Here is a 21,007-nt window from a genome sequence, read left to right as displayed (position 1 = left end):
CACTAGTTATAAATTCCGATGCTTCACTTCACGTTTACTGTTTTCCTCTGACAGTCTTATTGACGATGAAACACAGAAATTGCATCGGAATTAAATACAAAAGGCACAATGAAGAGTCAAGTACAAGAAGTCTGGCTCTTCTTACTGTCTATGTTTTGAACCTTTCCTGTGATACCGGTTTTAGATTCCGATGCTTCACTTCAGGTTTACTGTATCGCTTGGACCTTCTTATTGACCACGAAACACAAAAATTGCATCGGAATTGAATAGAAAAGGCACAATGCCGTCTTAAGTACAAGAGAACTAACTCTTCTTCCTGTCTATGTTTTGAACCATTACTGTGACACTAGTTATAGATTCCGATGCATCACTTCAGGTTTACTGTATCCCTCTGACCTTCTGATTGACGATGAAACACAGAAGTTGCATCGGAATTAAATACAAAATGCACAATGCCTACTTAAGTACAAGAAAACTGGCTCTTCTTACTGTCTATATTTTGACCCATTCCTGTGACACTAGTTATAGATTCCGATGCTTCACTTCAGGTTTACTTTATCCCTCCGACCTTCTTATTGACGATGAAACACAGAAATTGCATCGCAATTATATACAAAATGCACAATTCTGACTTAAGTACAAGAAAACAGATTCTTCTTACTGTCTATGTTTTTCACCATTCCTGTGACACTAGTTATAGATTCCGATGTTTCACTTCAGGTTTACTGTATCCCTCTGAACGTCTTATTGACGATGAGACACAGAAATTGCATCGGAATTAAAAACAAAAGGCACAATGCCGACTCAAGTACAAGAAGACTGGCTCTTCTTACTGTCAATGTTTTGAACCTTTCCTGTGATACCGGTTTTAGATTCCGATGCTTCACTTCAGGTTTACTGAATCCCTCTGACCTTCTTATTGACGATGAAACACAGAAATTGCATCGGAATTATATACAAAAGGCAAAATGCCGCCTCTAGTAAAAGAAGACTAGCTCTTCTTACTGTCTATGATTTTAACCTTTCCTGTGAGACCGGTTTTAGATTCCGATGCTTATCTTCAGGTTTACTGTATCCCTTGGACCTTCTTATTGACGACGAAACACAGAAATTGCATCGGAATTAAATAGAAAAGGCACGATGCCGACTTAAGTACACGGAAACTGACTCTTCTTACTGTCTAAGATTTGAACCATTCCTGTGACACTAGTTATAGATTCCGATGCTTCACTTCAGGTTTACTGTATCCCTCTGACCTTCTTATTGACGATGAAACACAGAAATTGCATCGGAATTAAATACAAAAGGCACAATAACGACTCAAGTACAAGAAGACTGGCTCTTCTTACTGTCTATTATTTGAACCTCTCCTGTGAGACCAGTTTTAGATTCCGATGCTTGACTTCAGGTTTACTGTATCCCTTGTACCTTCTGATTGACGATGAAACACAGAAATTGCATCGGAATTAAATTCAAAAGGCACAATGCCGACTTAAGTACAAGAAAACTGACTCTTCATACTGAGTATGTTTGAACCATTCATGTGACACTAGTAATAGATTCCGATGCTTCACTTCAGGTTAACTGTATCCCTCCGACCTTCTTATTGACGATGAAACACAGAAATTGCATCGGAATTAATTACAAAATGCACAATGCCAACTTAAGTACAAGAAAACTGACTCTTCTTACTGTCTATGTTTTTTAACCATTTCTGTGACACTAGTTATAGATTCCGATGCTTCTTTTCTGGTTTACTGTATCCCTCTGACCTTCTTATTGACGATGAAACACAGAAATTGCATCGGAATTAATTACAAAAATCACAATGCCGACTTAAGTACAAGAAAAATAACTCTTCTTACTGTCTATGTTTTGAACCATTCCTGTGACATAAGTTATAGATTGCGATGCTTCACTTCAGGTTTACTGTATCCCTCTGACCTTCTCACTGACGATGAAACACAGAAATTGCATCGGAATTAAATACAAATTGCACAATGCCGACTTCAGTACAAGAAAACTGACTCTTCTTACTGTCTATGTTTTGAACCATTCCTGTGACACTAGTTATAGATTCCGATGCTTCACTTCAGGTTTACTGTATCCCTCTGACCTTCTTATTGACGATGAAACACAGAAATTGCATCGGAATTAAATACAAAAGGCACAATAACGACTCAAGTACAAGAAGACTGGCTCTTCTTACTGTCTATTATTTGAACCTCTCCTGTGAGACCAGTTTTAGATTCCGATGCTTGACTTCAGGTTTACTGTATCCCTTGTACCTTCTTATTGACGATGAAACACAGAAATTGCATCGGAATTAAATTCAAAAGGCACAATGCCGACTTAAGTACAAGAAAACTGACTCTTCATACTGAGTATGTTTGAACCATTCATGTGACACTAGTAATAGATTCCGATGCTTCACTTCAGGTTAACTGTATCCCTCCGACCTTCTTATTGACGATGAAACACAGAAATTGCATCGGAATTAATTACAAAATGCACAATGCCGACTTAAGTACAAGAAAACTGACTCTTCTTACTGTCTATGTTTTTTAACCATTTCTGTGACACTAGTTATAGATTCCGATGCTTCTTTTCTGGTTTACTGTATCCCTCTGACCTTCTTATTGACGATGAAACACAGAAATTGCATCGGAATTAATTACAAAAATCACAATGCCGACTTAAGTACAAGAAAAATAACTCTTCTTACTGTCTATGTTTTGAACCATTCCTGTGACATTAGTTATAGATTGCGATGCTTCACTTCAGGTTTACTGTATCCCTCTGACCTTCTCACTGACGATGAAACACAGAAATTGCATCGGAATTAAATACAAAATGCACAATGCCGACTTCAGTACAAGAAAACTGACTCTTCTTACTGTCTATGTTTTGAACCATTCCTGTGACACTAGTTATAGATTCCGATGCTTCACTTCAGGTTTACTGTATCCCTCCGACCTTCTTATTGACGATGACACACAGAAATTGCATCGGAATTAAATACAAAATGCACAATTCCGATTTAAGTACAAGAAGACTGACTCTTCTTACTGTCTTTTTTTTGAACCATTCCTGTGACACTAGTTATAGTTTCCGATGCTTCACTTCAGGTATACTATATCCCTTAGACCTTCTTATTGACGACGAAACACAGAAATTGCATCGGAATTAAATACAAAAGTCACAATGCCGACTTAAGTACAAGATAACTGTCTCTTCTTACTGTCTATGCTTTGAACCATTCCTGTGACACTAGTTATAGATTCCGATGCTTCACTTCAAGTTTACTGTATCCCTCTGACCTTCTTATTGACGATGAAAAACATATTTTGCATCGGAATTAAATACAAAAGCACAATGCCGACTTAAGTACAAGAAAACAGATTCTTCTTATTGTCTATGTTTTTAACCATTCCTGTGACATTAGTTATAGATTCCGATGCTACACTTCAGGTTTACTGTATCCCTCTGACCGTCTTATTGACGATGAAACACAGAAATTGCATCGGAATTAAATACAAAAGGCACAATGCCGACTTAAGTACAAGAAGACTGGCTCTTCTTAGTGTCTATGTTTTGAACCTTTCCTGTGATACCGGTTCTAGCTTCGGATGCTTCACTTCAGGTTTACTGTATCCCTTGGACCTTGTTTTGACGACGAAACACAGAAACTTCATCGGAATTAAATAGAAAAGGAACAATGTCGGCTTAAGTACAAGAAAACTGGCTCTTCTTTCTGTCTATGTTTTGAACCATTCCTGTGACACTAGTTATAGGTTCCGATGCATCACTTCAGGTTTACTGTATCCCTCTGACCTTCTTATTGACGATGAAACGCAGAAACTGCATCGGAATTTATTACAAAAGGCTCAATGCCGACTTTGAATATAAAAACTGACTCTTCTTACTGTCTATGCTTTGAACCATTCCTGTGACACTAGTTATAGATTCCGATGCTTCACTTCAGGTTTACTGTATCCTTTGACCTTCTTATTGACTATGAAACACAGAAATTGCATCGGAATTAAATACAAAAGGCACAATGCCGACTCAAGTACAAGAAGACTGGCTCTTCTTACTGTCTATGTTTTGAACCTTTCCTGTGAGACCAGTTTTAGAATCCGATGCTTCACTTCAGGTTTACTGTATCCCTTGGACCTTCTTATTGACGACGAAACACAGTAATTGCATCGGAATTCAGTAGAAAAGGTACAATGCCGACTTAAGAACAAGAAAACTGACTCTTCTTACTGTCTATGTTCTGAACCATTCCTTTGACACTAGTTATAAATTTCGATGCTTCACTTCAGGGCTACTGTCCCTCTGACCTTCTTAATGACGAAGAAACACAGAAATTGCATCGGAATACAAATAAAAGGCACAATGCCGACTTACGTACAAGAAGACTGACTCTTCTTACTGTCAATGTTTTGAACCATTCCTGTGACACTAGTTAAGGGTTCCGATGCTTCACTTCAGGTATACTGTATCCCTTGGACCTTCTTATTGACGACGAAACACAGAAATTGCATCGGAATTAAATACAAAAGGCACAATGCGGACTTAAGTACAAGAAAACTGACTCCTCTTACTGTCTAGGCTTTGAACGATTCCTGTGACACTAGTTATAGATTCTGATGCTTCACTTCAAGTTTACTGTATCCCTCTGACCTTCTTATGGACAATGAAACACAGAAATTTCATCGGAATTAAATACAAAAGGCAGAATGCTGACTTAAGTACAAGAAAACTGATTCTTCTTACTGTCTATGTTTTTAACCGTTCCTGTGACACTAGTTATATCTTCCGATGCTTCACTTCAGGTTTACTATATCCCTCTGACCGTCTGATTGACGATGAAACACAGAAATTGCATCGGAATTAAATACAAAAGGCACAATGCCGACTCAATTACATGAAGACTGGCTCCTCTTATTGTCTATGTTTATAACCTTTCCTGTGAGACCAGTTTTATATTCCGATGCTTCACTTCAGGTTTACTGTATCCATTGGATGTTCTTATTGACGTCGAAACACAGAAATTGCATCGGAATTCAATCGAAAAGGCTCAATACCGACTTAAGAACAAGGAAACTGACTGTTCTTACTGTCTATGTTTTGAACCATTCCTGTGACAGAAGTTATAGATTACGATGCTTCACTTCAGGTTTACTGTATCTCTCTGACCTTCTTAATGACGATGAAACACAGAAATTGCATCGGAATACAAACTAAAGGCACAATGCTGACTTAAAAGCCAGAAGACGGACTCTTCTTACTGTCTATCTTTTGAACCATTCCTGTGACACTAGTTATAGATTCCGATGGTTCACTTCAGGTTTACTGTATCCGTCTGACCTTCTTATTGACGATGAAACACAGAAATTGCATCGGAATTAAATACAAAAGGCACAATGCCGACTCTAGTACAGGAAGACTGGCTCTTCTTACTGTCTATGTTTTGGAACTTTCCTGTGAGACCGGTTTTAGATTCCGATGCTTCACTTCAGGTTTACTATATCCCTTGGACCTTCTTGTTGACGACGAAACACGGAAATTGCATCGGAATTAAATAGAAAAGGCACAATGCCGACTAAAGTTCAAGAAAACTGACTCTTCTTTCTGTCTATATTTTGAAACATTCCTGTGACACTAGTTATAGATTCCGATGCTTCACTTCAGGTTTACTGTATCCCTCTGACCTTCTTGTTGACGACGAAACACAGAAATTGCATCGGAATTAATTACAAAAGGCACAATGCCGACTTAAGTACAAGAAAACTGACTCTTCTTACTGTCTATGTTTTGAACCATTCCTGTGACATTAGTTATAGATTGCGATGCTTCACTTCAGGTTCACTGTATCCCTCTCACCTTCTTATTGACGATGAAACACAGAAATTGTATCGGAATTAGATACAAAAGGCACAATGCCGACTTAATTATAAGAAAACTGACACTTCTTACTGTCTATGTTTTGAACCATTCCTGTGACACTAGTTATAGATTCCGATGCTTCACTTCAGGTTTACTGTATCGCTCTGACCTTCTTATTGATGATGAAACACAGATATTGCATCGGAATTAAATACAAAAGGCACAATGCCGACTCTAGAACAAGAAGACTAGCTCTTCTTACTGTCTATATTTTGAACCTTTCCTGAGAGACCGGTTTCAGATTCCGATGCTTCGCTTCAGGTTTACTGTATCCCTAGGACCTTCTTATTGACGACGAAACACAGATATTGCATCGGAATTGAATGGAAAAGGCACAATGCCGACTTAACTACAAGAAAACTGACTCTTCTTACTGTCTATGTTTGAACTAATCCTGTGACACTAGTTATAGTTTCCGATGCTTCACTTCAGGTTTACTTTATCCCTCCGACCTTCTTATTGACGATGAAACACAGAAATTGCATCGGAATTATTTACAAAATGCACAATTCTGACTTAAGTACAAGAAAACAGATTCTTCTTACTGTCTATGTTTTTAACCATTCCTGTGACACTAGTTATAGATTCCGATGTTTCACATCAGGTTTACTGTATCCCTCTGAACGTCTTATTGACGATGAAACACAGAAATTGCATCGGAATTATATACAAAAGGCAAAATGCCGCCTCTAGTACAAGAAGACTAGCTCTTCTTACTGTCTATGAGTTGAACCTTTCCTGTGAGACCGGTTTTAGATTCCGATGCTTCCCTTCATGTTTACTGTATCCCTTGGACCTTCTTATTGACGACGAAACACAGAAATTGCATCGGAATTAAATAGAAAAGGCACGATGCCGACTTAAGTACACGGAAACTGACTCTTCTTACTGTCTAAGTTTTGAACCATTCCTGTGACACTAGTTATAGATTCCGATGCTTCACTTCAGGTTTACTGTATCCCTCCGACCTTCTTATTGTTGATGAAACACAGAAATTGCATCGGAATTAAAAAGAAAAGCCACAATGCCGACTTAAGTACAAGAAAACTGACTCTTCTTACTGTCTATGTTTTTTAACCATTTCTGTGACACTACTTATAGATTCCGATGCTTCTTTTCTGGTTTACTGTATCCCTCTGACCTTCTTATTGACGATGAAACACAGAAATTGCATCGGAATTAATTACAAAAGGCACAATGCCGACTTAAGTACAAGAAAAATAACTCTTCTTACTGTCTATGTTTTGAACCATTCCTGTGACACTAGTTATAGATTCAGATGCTTCACTTCAGGTTTACTGTATCCCTCCGACCTTCTTATTGACGATGACACACAGAAATTGCATCGGAATTAAATACAAAATGCCAAATGCCGACTCAAGTACAAGAAGACTGGCTCTTCTTACTGTCTATGTTTTGAACCTTTCCTGTGAGACCAGTTTTAGAATCCGATGCTTCACTTCAGGTTTACTGTATCCCTTGGACCTTCTTATTGACGACGATACACAGTAATTGCATCGGAATTCAGTAGAAAAGGCACAATTCCGACTTAAGAACAAGAAAACTGACTCTTCTTACAGTCTATGTTTTGAACCATTCCTGTGACACTAGTTAAGGGTTCCGATGCTTCACTTCTGGTATACTGTATCCCTTGGACCTTCTTATTGACGACGAAACATAGAAATTGCATCGGAATTAAATACAAAAGGCACAATGCGGACTTAAGTACAAGAAAACTGACTCTTCTTACTGTTAATGCTTTGAATCATTCCTGTGACACTAGTTATAGATTCCGATGCTTCACTTCAAGTTTACTGTATCCCTCTGACCTTCTTATGGACGATGAAACACAGAAATTTCATCGGAATTAAATACAAAAGGCAGAATGCTGACTTAAGTACAAGAAAACTGATTCTTCTTACTGTCTATGTTTTTAACCGTTCCTGTGACACTAGTTATAGATTCCGATGCTTCACTTCAGGTTTACTATATCCCTCTGACCGTCTGATTGACGATGAAACACAGAAATTGCATCGGAATTAAATACAAAAGGCACAATGCCGACTCAAGTACATGAAGCCTGGCTCCTCTTATTGTCTATGTTTATAACCTTTCCTGTGAGACCAGTTTTATATTCCGATGCTTCACTTCAGGTTTACTGTATCCATTGGATGTTCTTATTGACGTCGAAACACAGAAAGTGCATCGGAATTCAATAGAAAAGGCTCAATGCCGACTTAAGAACAAGGAAACTGACTCTTCTTACTGTATATGTTTTGAACCATTCCTGTGACAGATGTTATAGATTCTGATGCTTCACTTCAGGTTTACTGTATCTCTCTGACCTTCTTAATGACGATGAAACACAGAAATTGCATCGGAATACAAACAAAAGGCACAATGCTGACTCAAGTGCCAGAAGACTGACTCTTCTTACTGTCTATCTTTTGAACGATTCCTGTGACACTAGTTATAGATTCCGATGGTTCACTTCAGGTTTACTGTATCCCTCTGACCGCCTTATTGACGATGAAACACAGAAATTGCACCGGAATTAAATGCAAAAGGCACAATGCCGACTCAAGTACAAGAAGACTGGCTCTTCTTACTGTCTATGATTTGAACCTTTCCTGTGAGACCGGTTTTAGATTCCGATGCTTCACTTGCGGTTTACTGTATCCCTTGGACCTTCTTATTGACGACGAAACACGGAAATTGCATCGGAATTAAATAGAAAAGGCACAATGCCTACTTAAGTAGAAGAAAACTGACTTTTCTTACTGTCTATATTTTGAAACATTCCTGTGACACTAGTTATAGATTGCGATGCTTCACTTCAGGTTCACTGTATCCCTCTCACCTTCTTATTGACGATGAAACACAGAAATTGAATCGGAATTAAATACAAAAGGCACAATGCCGACTTAATTATAAGAAAACTGACTCTTCTTACTGTCTATGTTTTGAACCATTCCTGTGACACTAGTTATAGATTCCGATGCTTCACTTCAGGTTTACTGTATCGCTCTGACCTTCTTATTGATGATGAAACACAGATATTGCATCGGAATTAAATACAAAAGGCACAATGCCGACTCTAGTACAAGAAGACTAGCTCTTCTTACTGTCTATATTTTGAACCTTTCCTGAGAGACCGGTTTCAGATTCCGATGCTTCGCTTCAGGTTTACTGTATCCCTAGGACCTTCTTATTGACGACGAAACACAGATATTGCATCGGAATTGAATGGAAAAGGCACAACGCCGACTTAACTACAAGAAAACTGACTCTTCTTACTGTCTATGTTTGAACTATTCCTGTGACACTAGTTATAGTTTCCGATGCTTCACTTCAGGTATTCTGTTTCCCTCTGACTTTCTTATTGACGATGAAACACAGATATTGCATCGGAATTAAATACAAAAGGCACAATGCCGACTCAAGTACAAGAAGACTGGTTCTTCTTACTGTCTATGTTTTGAACCTTCCCTGTGAGACCAGTTTTAGATTCCGATGCATCACTTCAGGTTTACTGTATCCCTTTGACCTTCTTATTGACGACGAAACACAGAAATTGCATCGGAATTCAATAGAAAAGGCACAATGCCGACTTAAGAACAAGAAAACTGACTCTACTTACTGTCTATGTTTTGAACCATTCCTGTGACACTAGTTATAGATTGCGATGCTTCACTTCAGGTTTACTGTATCCCTCTGACCTTCTTAATGACGATGAAACACAGAAATTGCATCGGAATACAAACAAAAGGCACAATGCCAACTTAAGTACAAGAAGACTGACTCTTCTTACTGTCTATGTTTTGAACCATTCCTGTGTCACTAGTTATAGATTCCGATGGTTCACTTCAGGTTTACTGTATCCCTCTGACTTTCATATTGACGATGAAACACAGAAATTGCATCGGAATTAAATAGAAAAGGCACAAAGCCGACTCTAGTACATGAAGACTGGCTCTTCTTACTGTCTATGCTTTGAACCTTTCCTGTGAGACCGGTTTTAGATTCCGAGGCTTCACTTCAGGTTTACTGTATCCATTGGACCTCCTTATTGACGACGAAACACAGAAATTGCATCGGAAATAAACAGAAAAGGCACAATGCCGACTTAAGCACACAGAAACTGACTCCTCTTACTGTCTATGTTTTGAACCATTCCTGTGACACTAGTTATAGATTCCGATGCTTCACTTCAGGTTTACTGTATCCCTCTGACCGTCTTATTGACGATGAAATACAGAAATTGCACCGGAATTAAATACTAAAGGCCCAATGCCGACTGAAGTAAAAGAAGACTAGCTCTTCTTACTGTCGGTGATTTGAACCTTTCCTGTGAGAGCGGTTTTAGATTCCGATGCTTCACTTCAGGTTTACTGTATCCCTTGGACCTTCTTATTGACGACGAAACACTAAAATTGCATCGAAATTAAATACAAAACGCACAATGCCGACTTAATTATAAAAAAACTGACTCTTCTTACTGTCTATGCTTTGAACCATTCCTGTGTCACTAGTTATAGATTCCGATGCTTCACTTCAGGTCTACTGTGTCCCTCTGACCTTCTTATTGACGATAAAACACATAAATTGCATCGGAATTAATTACAAAAGGCACAATGCCGACTTAATTATAAGAAAACTGACTCTTCTTACTGTCTATGTTTTGAACCATTCCTGTGACACTAGTTATAGATTCCGATGCTTCACTTCAGGTTTACTGTATCGCTCTGACCTTCTTATTGATGATGAAACACAGATATTGCATCGGAATTAAATACAAAAGGTACAATGCCGACTTAAATACAAGGAGACTGACTCTTCTTACTGTCTATGATTTGAACCATTCCTGTGACACTAGTTATAGATTCCGATGGTTCACTTCAGGTTTACTGTATCCCTCTGAACTTCTTATTAACGATGAAACACAGAAATTGCATCGGAATTAAATACAAAAGGCACAATGCCGACTCTAGTACAAGAAGACTGGCTCTTCTTACTGCCTAAGTTTTGAACCTTTCCTGTGAGACCGGTTTTTTTTCCGATGCTTCACTTCAGGTTTGCTGTATCCATTGGACCTACTTATTGACGCCGAAACACAGAAATTGCATCGGAATTAAATAGAAAGGGCACAATGCCGACTTAGGCACACGGAAACTGACTCTTCTTACTGTCTATGTTTTGAACCATTCCTGTGGCACTAGTTATAGATTCCGATGCTTCACTTCAGATTTACTGTATCCCTCTGAACTACTTATTAACGATGAAACACAGAAATTGCATCGGAATTAAATACAAAAGGCACAATGCCGACTCTAGTACAAGAAGACTAGGTCTTCTTACAGTCTATATTTTGAACCTTTCCTGAGAGACCGGTTTAGAGATTCCGATGCTCCGCTTCAGGTTTACTGTATCCCTAGGACCTTCTTATTGACGACGAAACACAGATATTGCATCGGAATTAAATAGAAAAGGCACAATGCCGACTTAAGTAGAAGAAAACTGAATCTTCTTACTGTCTATGTTTGAACCATTCCTGTGACACTAGTTACAGATTCCGATGCTTCACTTCAGGTATACTGTTTCCCTCTGACTTTCTTATTGACGATGAAACACAGATATTGCATCGGAATTAAATGTAAAAGGCACAATGCCGACTCAAGTACAAGAAGACTGGCTCTTCTTACTGTCTATAATTTGAACCTTCCCTGTGAGACCAGTTTTAGATTCCGATGCTTCACTTCATGTTCACTGTATCCCTCTGACCGTCTTATTGACGATGAAATACAGAAATTGCACCGGAATTAAATACAAAAGGCCCAATGCCGACTGAAGTACAAGAAGACTGGCTCTTCTTACTGTCTATGTTTTGAACCTTCCCTGTGAGACCAGTTTTAGATTCCGATGCTTCACTTCATGTTTACTGTATCCCTCTGACCGTCTTATTGACGATGAAATACAGAAATTGCACCGGAATTAAATACAAAAGGCCCAATGCCGACTGAAGTACAAGAAGACTGGCTCTTCTTACTGTCGATGATTTGAACCTTTCCTGTGAGAGCGGTTTTAGATTCCGATGCTTCACTTCAGGTTTACTGTATCCCTTGGACCTTCTTATTGATGAGGAAACACAGAAATTGCATCGGAATTAAATACAAAAGGCACAATGCCGACTTAAGTACAAGAAAACTGACTCTTCTTACTGTCTATGTTTTGAACCATTCCTGTGACATTAGTTATAGATTCCGATGCTTCACTTCAGCTTTACTGTATCCCTCTGAACTTATTGTTGACGATGAAATACAGAAATTGCATCGGAATTAAATACAAAGTCTCAATGCCGACTTTAGTACAAGAAGACTGGCTCTTCTTACTGTCTATATTTTGAACCTTTCCGGTGAGACCGGTTTTAGATTCCGATGCTTCGCTTCAGGTTTACTGTATCTCTTGGACCTCTCGTATTGATGACGAAACACAGAAATTGCATCGGAATTAAATACAAAAGGCACAATGCCGACTCTAGTACAAGAAGACTGGCTCTTCGTACTGCCTAAGTTTTGAACCTTTCCTGTGAGACCGGTTTTTTTTTCCGATGCTTCACTTCAGGTTTGCTGTATCCATTGGACCTACTTATTGACGCCGAAACACAGAAATTGCATCGGAATTAAATAGAAAGGGCACAATGCCGACTTAGGCACACGGAAACTGACTCTTCTTACTGTCTATGTTTTGAACCATTCCTGTGGCACTAGTTATAGATTCCGATGCTTCACTTCAGATTTACTGTATCCCTCTGAACTACTTATTAACGATGAAACACAGAAATTGCATCGGAATTAAATACAAAAGGCACAATGCCGACTCTAGTACAAGAAGACTAGGTCTTCTTACAGTCTATATTTTGAACCTTTCCTGAGAGACCGGTTTAGAGATTCCGATGCTCCGCTTCAGGTTTACTGTATCCCTAGGACCTTCTTATTGACGACGAAACACAGATATTGCATCGGAATTAAATAGAAAAGGCACAATGCCGACTTAAGTAGAAGAAAACTGAATCTTCTTACTGTCTATGTTTGAACCGTTCCTGTGACACTAGTTACAGATTCCGATGCTTCACTTCAGGTATACTGTTTCCCTCTGACTTTCTTATTGACGATGAAACACAGATATTGCATCGGAATTAAATGTAAAAGGCACAATGCCGACTCAAGTACAAGAAGACTGGCTCTTCTTACTGTCTATAATTTGAACCTTCCCTGTGAGACCAGTTTTAGATTCCGATTCTTCACTTCATGTTCACTGTATCCCTCTGACCGTCTTATTGACGATGAAATACAGAAATTGCACCGGAATTAAATACAAAAGGCCCAATGCCGACTGAAGTACAAGAAGACTGGCTCTTCTTACTGTCTATGTTTTGAACCTTCCCTGTGAGACCAGTTTTAGATTCCGATGCTTCACTTCATGTTTACTGTATCCCTCTGACCGTCTTATTGACGATGAAATACAGAAATTGCACCGGAATTAAATACAAAAGGCCCAATGCCGACTGAAGTACAAGAAGACTGGCTCTTCTTACTGTCGATGATTCGAACCTTTCCTGTGAGAGCGGTTTTAGATTCCGATGCTTCACTTCAGGTTTACTGTATCCCTTGGACCTTCTTATTGATGAGGAAACACAGAAATTGCATCGGAATTAAATACAAAAGGCACAATGCCGACTTAAGTACAAGAAAACTGACTCTTCTTACTGTCTATGTTTTGAACCATTCCTGTGACATTAGTTATAGATTCCGATGCTTCACTTCAGCTTTACTGTATCCCTCTGAACTTATTGTTGACGATGAAATACAGAAATTGCATCGGAATTAAATACAAAGTCTCAATGCCGACTTTAGTACAAGAAGACTGGCTCTTCTTACTGTCTATATTTTGAACCTTTCCGGTGAGACCGGTTTTAGATTCCGATGCTTCGCTTCAGGTTTACTGTATCTCTTGGACCTCTCGTATTGATGACGAAACACAGAAATTGCATCGGAATTAAATACAAAAGGCACAATGCCGACTTAATTATAAAAAAACTGACTTTTCTTACTGTCTATGCTTTGAACCATTCCTGTGACTCTAGTTATAGATTCCGATGCTTCACTTCAGGTTTACTGTGTGCCTCTTACCTTCTTATTGACAATGAACACAGAAATTGCATCGGAATTAAATACAAAAGGCACAATGCCGACTCTAGTACAAGAAGACTGGCTCTTCTTACTGTCTATATTTTGAACCTTTCCTGTATGACCGGTTTTAGATTCCGATGCTTCGCTTCTGGTTTACTGTATCCCTTGGACCTTCTTATTGACGACGAATCACAGAAATTGCATTGGAATTAAATAGAAAAGGCACAATGCCGACTTAAGTACAAGAAATCTGACTCATCTTACTGCCTATGTTTGAACCATTCCAGTGACACTAGTTATAGATTCCGATGCTTCACTTCAGGTTTACTGTGTCCCTCTGACTTTCTTATTGACAATGAAACACAGAAATTGAATCGGAATTAAATACAAAAGGCACAATGCCGACTAAAGTACAAGAAGACTGGCTCTTCTTACTGTCAATGTTTTGAACCTTTCCTGTGGGACAAGTTTTAGATTCTGATGCTTCACTTCAGGTTTACTGTATCCCTTGGACCTTCTTATTGACGACGAAACACAGAAATTGCATCGGAATTCAATAGAAAAGCCACATTGCCGACTTAAGAACATGAGAACTGACTCTTCTTACAGTCTGTGTTTTGAACCATTCCTGTGACACTAGTTATAGATTCCGATGGTTCACTTCAGGTTTACTGTATCCCTCTGAACTTCTTATTAACGATGAAACACAGAAATTGCATCGGAAAAAATACAAAAGGCACAATGCCGACTCTAGTACAGGAAGACTGGGTCTTCTTACTGCCTATGTTTTGAACCTTTCCTGTGAGACCGGTTTCATATTCCAATGCTTCACTTCAGGTTTACTGAATCCTTTGGACCTTTTTATTGACGACGAAACACAGAAATTGCATCGGAATTAAATACAAAAGGCACAATGCCGACTCTAGTACAGGAAAACTGGCTCTTCTTACTGCCTATATTTTGAACCTTTCCTGTCAGACCGGTATTAGATTCCGATACTTCGCTTCAGGTTTACTGTATCCCTTGGAACTTCTTATTGACGATGAAACAAAGAAATTGCATCGGAATTAAATACAAAAGGCACAATGCCGATTTAATTATAACAAAACTGACTCTTCTTACTGTCTATGCTTTGAACCATTCCTGTGACCCTAGTTATAGATTCCGCTGCTTCACTTCAGGTTTACTGTATCCCTCTGACCTTCTTATTGACGATGAAACACAGAAATTGCAACGGAATTAAATACAAAAGCACAATGCCGACTTAAGTACAAGAAAACTGACTCTTCTCACTGTCAATGTTTTAACAATTCCTGTGACACTAGTTATAGATTCCGATGCTTCACTTCAGGTTTACTGTATCACTCTGACCTTCTTATTGACGATGAAACACAGAAATTGCATCGGAATTAAATACAAAAGGCACAATGCCGACTCTAGTACAAGAAGACTGACTCTTCTTACTGTCTATGTATTGAACCATTCCCGTGACACTAGTTATAGATTTCGATGCTTCACTTCAGGTTTACTGTGCCCCTGGGACCTTCTGATTGACGGTGAAACACAGAAATTACATCGGAATTAAACAGAAAATGCACAATGCCGACTTAAGTACAAGAAAACTGACTCTTCTCACTGTCAATGTTTTGAACCTTTCCTGTGAGACCTGTTTTAGATTCCGATGCTTGACTTCAGGTTTACTGTATCCCTTGGACCTTCTTATTGACGACGGAACACATAAATTGTATCGGAATTAAATACAAAAGCCATAATGCTGACTTAAGTACAAGAAATCTGACTCTTCTTACTGTCAATGTTTTAAACCATTCCTATGACACTACTTATAAATTCCAATGTTTCACTTCAGTTTTACTGTATCCCACTGACCTTCTTAATGACGATGCTACACAGAAATTGCATCGGAATTAAATACAAAAGGCACAATGCCGACTTAAGTACAAGAAAACTGACTCTTCTTACTGTCTATGTATTGAACCATTCCCGTGACACTAGTTATAGATTTCGATGCTTCACTTCAGGTTTACTGTATCCCTCCGACCTTCTTATTGACGGTGAAACACAGAAATTACATCGGAATTAAATAGAAAATGCACAATGCCGACTTAAGTACAAGAAAACTGACTCTTCTCACTGTCAATGTTTTAACAATTCCTGTGACACTTGTTATAGATTCCGATGCTTCACTTCAGGTTTACTGTATCACTCTGACCTTCTTATTGACGATGAAACACAGAAATTGCATCGGAATTAAATACAAAAGGCACAATGCCGACTCTAGTACAAGAAGACTGACTCTTCTTACTGTCTATATTTTGAACCTTTCCTGTGAGACCGGTTTTAGATTCCGATGCTTGGCTTCAGGTTTACTGTATCCCTTGGACCTTCTTATTGACGACGAAACACAGAAATTGCATCGGAATTAAATAGAAAAGGCACATTGCCGACTTAAGTTCAGGAAAACTGACTCTTCTTACTCTCCATGTTTGAACCACTCCTGTGACACTAGATATAGATTCCGATGCTTCCGGTATACTGTATCCCTCTGACATTCTCATTGACGATAAAACACAGATATTGCAGCGGAATTAAATACAAAAGACACAATGCCGACTCAAGTATAAGAAGACTGGCTCTCCTTACTGTCTACGATTTGAACCTTACCTGTGAGACCAGTTTTAGATTCTGATGCTTAACTTCAGGTTTACTGTATCCCTTGGACCTTCTTATTGACGACGATACACAGTAATTGCATCGGAATTCAGTAGAAAAGGCACAATTCCGACTTAAGAACAAGAAAACTGACTCTTCTTACTGTTAATGCTTTGAATCATTCCTGTGACACTAGTTATAGATTCCGATGCTTCACTTCAAGTTTACTGTATCCCTCTGACCTTCTTATGGACGATGAAACACAGAAATTTCATCGGAATTAAATACAAAAGGCAGAATGCTGACTTAAGTACAAGAAAACTGATTCTTCTTACTGTCTATGTTTTTAACCGTTCCTGTGACACTAGTTATAGATTCCGATGCTTCACTTCAGGTTTACTATATCCCTCTGACCGTCTGATTGACGATGAAACACAGAAATTGCATCGGAATTAAATACAAAAGGCACAATGCCGACTCAAGTACATGAAGCCTGGCTCCTCTTATTGTCTATGTTTATAACCTTTCCTGTGAGACCAGTTTTATATTCCGATGCTTCACTTCAGGTTTACTGTATCCATTGGATGTTCTTATTGACGTCGAAACACAGAAAGTGCATCGGAATTTAATAGAAAAGGCTCAATGCCGACTTAAGAACAAGGAAACTGACTCTTCTTACTGTATATGTTTTGAACCATTCCTGTGACAGATGTTATAGATTCTGATGCTTCACTTCAGGTTTACTGTATCTCTCTGACCTTCTTAATGACGATGAAACACAGAAATTGCATCGGAATACAAACAAAAGGCACAATGCTGACTCAAGTGCCAGAAGACTGACTCTTCTTACTGTCTATCTTTTGAACGATTCCTGTGACACTAGTTATAGATTCCGATGGTTCACTTCAGGTTTACTGTATCCCTCTGACCGCCTTATTGACGATGAAACACAGAAATTGCACCGGAATTAAATGCAAAAGGCACAATGCCGACTCAAGTACAAGAAGACTGGCTCTTCTTACTGTCTATGATTTGAACCTTTCCTGTGAGACCGGTTTTAGATTCCGATGCTTCACTTGCGGTTTACTGTATCCCTTGGACCTTCTTATTGACGACGAAACACGGAAATTGCATCGGAATTAAATAGAAAAGGCACAACGCCTACTTAAGTACAAGAAAACTGACTTTTCTTACTGTCTATATTTTGAAACATTCCTGTGACACTAGATATAGATTCCGATGCTTCACTTCAGGTTTACTGTATCCCTCTGACCTTCTTATTGACGATGAAACACAGAAATTGCATCGGAATTAATTACAAAAGGCACAATGCCGACTTAAGTACAAGAAAACTGACTCTTCTTACTGTCTATGTTTTGAACCATTCCTGTGACATTAGTTATAGATTGCGATGCTTCACTTCAGGTTCACTGTATCCCTCTCACCTTCTTATTGACGATGAAACACAGAAATTGAATCGGAATTAAATACAAAAGGCACAATGCCGACTTAATTATAAGAAAACTGACTCTTCTTACTGTCTATGTTTTGAACCATTCCTGTGACACTAGTTATAGATTCCGATGCTTCACTTCAGGTTTACTGTATCGCTCTGACCTTCTTATTGATGATGAAACACAGATATTGCATCGGAATTAAATACAAAAGGCACAATGCCGACTCTAGTACAAGAAGACTAGCTCTTCTTACTGTCTATATTTTGAACCTTTCCTGAGAGACCGGTTTCAGATTCCGATGCTTCGCTTCAGGTTTACTGTATCCCTAGGACCTTCTTATTGACGACGAAACACAGATATTGCATCGGAATTGAATGGAAAAGGCACAACGCCGACTTAACTACAAGAAAACTGACTCTTCTTACTGTCTATGTTTGAACTATTCCTGTGACACTAGTTATAGTTTCCGATGCTTCACTTCAGGTATTCTGTTTCCCTCTGACTTTCTTATTGACGATGAAACACAGATATTGCATCGGAATTAAATACAAAAGGCACAATGCCGACTCAAGTACAAGAAGACTGGTTCTTCTTACTGTCTATGTTTTGAACCTTCCCTGTGAGACCAGTTTTAGATTCCGATGCATCACTTCAGGTTTACTGTATCCCTTTGACCTTCTTATTGACGACGAAACACAGAAATTGCATCGGAATTCAATAGAAAAGGCACAATGCCGACTTAAGAACAAGAAAACTGACTCTACTTACTGTCTATGTTTTGAACCATTCCTGTGACACTAGTTATAGATTGCGATGCTTCACTTCAGGTTTACTGTATCCCTCTGACCTTCTTAATGACGATGAAACACAGAAATTGCATCGGAATACAAACAAAAGGCACAATGCCAACTTAAGTACAAGAAGACTGACTCTTCTTACTGTCTATGTTTTGAACCATTCCTGTGTCACTAGTTATAGATTCCGATGGTTCACTTCAGGTTTACTGTATCCCTCTGACTTTCATATTGACGATGAAACACAGAAATTGCATCGGAATTAAATAGAAAAGGCACAAAGCCGACTCTAGTACATGAAGACTGGCTCTTCTTACTGTCTATGCTTTGAACCTTTCCTGTGAGACCGGTTTTAGATTCCGAGGCTTCACTTCAGGTTTACTGTATCCATTGGACCTCCTTATTGACGACGAAACACAGAAATTGCATCGGAAATAAACAGAAAAGGCACAATGCCGACTTAAGCACACAGAAACTGACTCCTCTTACTGTCTATGTTTTGAACCATTCCTGTGACACTAGTTATAGATTCCGATGCTTCACTTCAGGTTTACTGTATCCCTCTGACCGTCTTATTGACGATGAAATACAGAAATTGCACCGGAATTAAATACTAAAGGCCCAATGCCGACTGAAGTAAAAGAAGACTAGCTCTTCTTACTGTCGGTGATTTGAACCTTTCCTGTGAGAGCGGTTTTAGATTCCGATGCTTCACTTCAGGTTTACTGTATCCCTTGGACCTTCTTATTGACGACGAAACACTGAAATTGCATCGAAATTAAATACAAAACGCACAATGCCGACTTAATTATAAAAAAACTGACTCTTCTTACTGTCTATGCTTTGAACCATTCCTGTGTCACTAGTTATAGATTCCGATGCTTCACTTCAGGTCTACTGTGTCCCTCTGACCTTCTTATTGACGATAAAACACATAAATTGCATCGGAATTAATTACAAAAGGCACAATGCCGACTTAATTATAAGAAAACTGACTCTTCTTACTGTCTATGTTTTGAACCATTCCTGTGACACTAGTTATAGATTCCGATGCTTCACTTCAGGTTTACTGTATCGCTCTGACCTTCTTATTGATGATGAAACACAGATATTGCATCGGAATTAAATACAAAAGGTACAATGCCGACTTAAATACAAGGAGACTGACTCTTCTTACTGTCTATGATTTGAACCATTCCTGTGACACTAGTTATAGATTCCGATGGTTCACTTCAGGTTTACTGTATCCCTCTGAACTTCTTATTAACGATGAAACACAGAAATTGCATCGGAATTAAATACAAAAGGCACAATGCCGACTCTAGTACAAGAAGACTGGCTCTTCTTACTGCCTAAGTTTTGAACCTTTCCTGTGAGACCGGTTTTTTTTCCGATGCTTCACTTCAGGTTTGCTGTATCCATTGGACCTACTTATTGACGCCGAAACACAGATATTGCATCGGAATTAAATAGAAAGGGCACAATGCCGACTTAGGCACACGGAAACTGACTCTTCTTACTGTCTATGTTTTGAACCATTCCTGTGGCACTAGTTATAGATTCCGATGCTTCACTTCAGATTTACTGTATCCCTCTGAACTACTTATTAACGATGAAACACAGAAATTGCATCGGAATTAAATACAAAAGGCACAATGCCGACTCTAGTACAAGAAGACTAGGTCTTCTTACAGTCTATATTTTGAACCTTTCCTGAGAGACCGGTTTAGAGATTCCGATGCTCCGCTTCAGGTTTACTGTATCCCTAGGACCTTCTTATTGACGACGAAACACAGATATTGCATCGGAATTAAATAGAAAAGGCACAATGCCGACTTAAGTAGAAGAAAACTGAATCTTCTTACTGTCTATGTTTGAACCATTCCTGTGACACTAGTTACAGATTCCGATGCTTCACTTCAGGTATACTGTTTCCCTCTGA

Source organism: Schistocerca serialis, unplaced genomic scaffold, assembly GCF_023864345.2.
Source record: "Schistocerca serialis cubense isolate TAMUIC-IGC-003099 unplaced genomic scaffold, iqSchSeri2.2 HiC_scaffold_1417, whole genome shotgun sequence".
NCBI lineage: Eukaryota > Metazoa > Arthropoda > Insecta > Orthoptera > Acrididae > Schistocerca > Schistocerca serialis.
The sequence above is the reverse complement of the archived record's forward strand: the minus strand, read 5'-3'. Positions refer to the sequence as shown.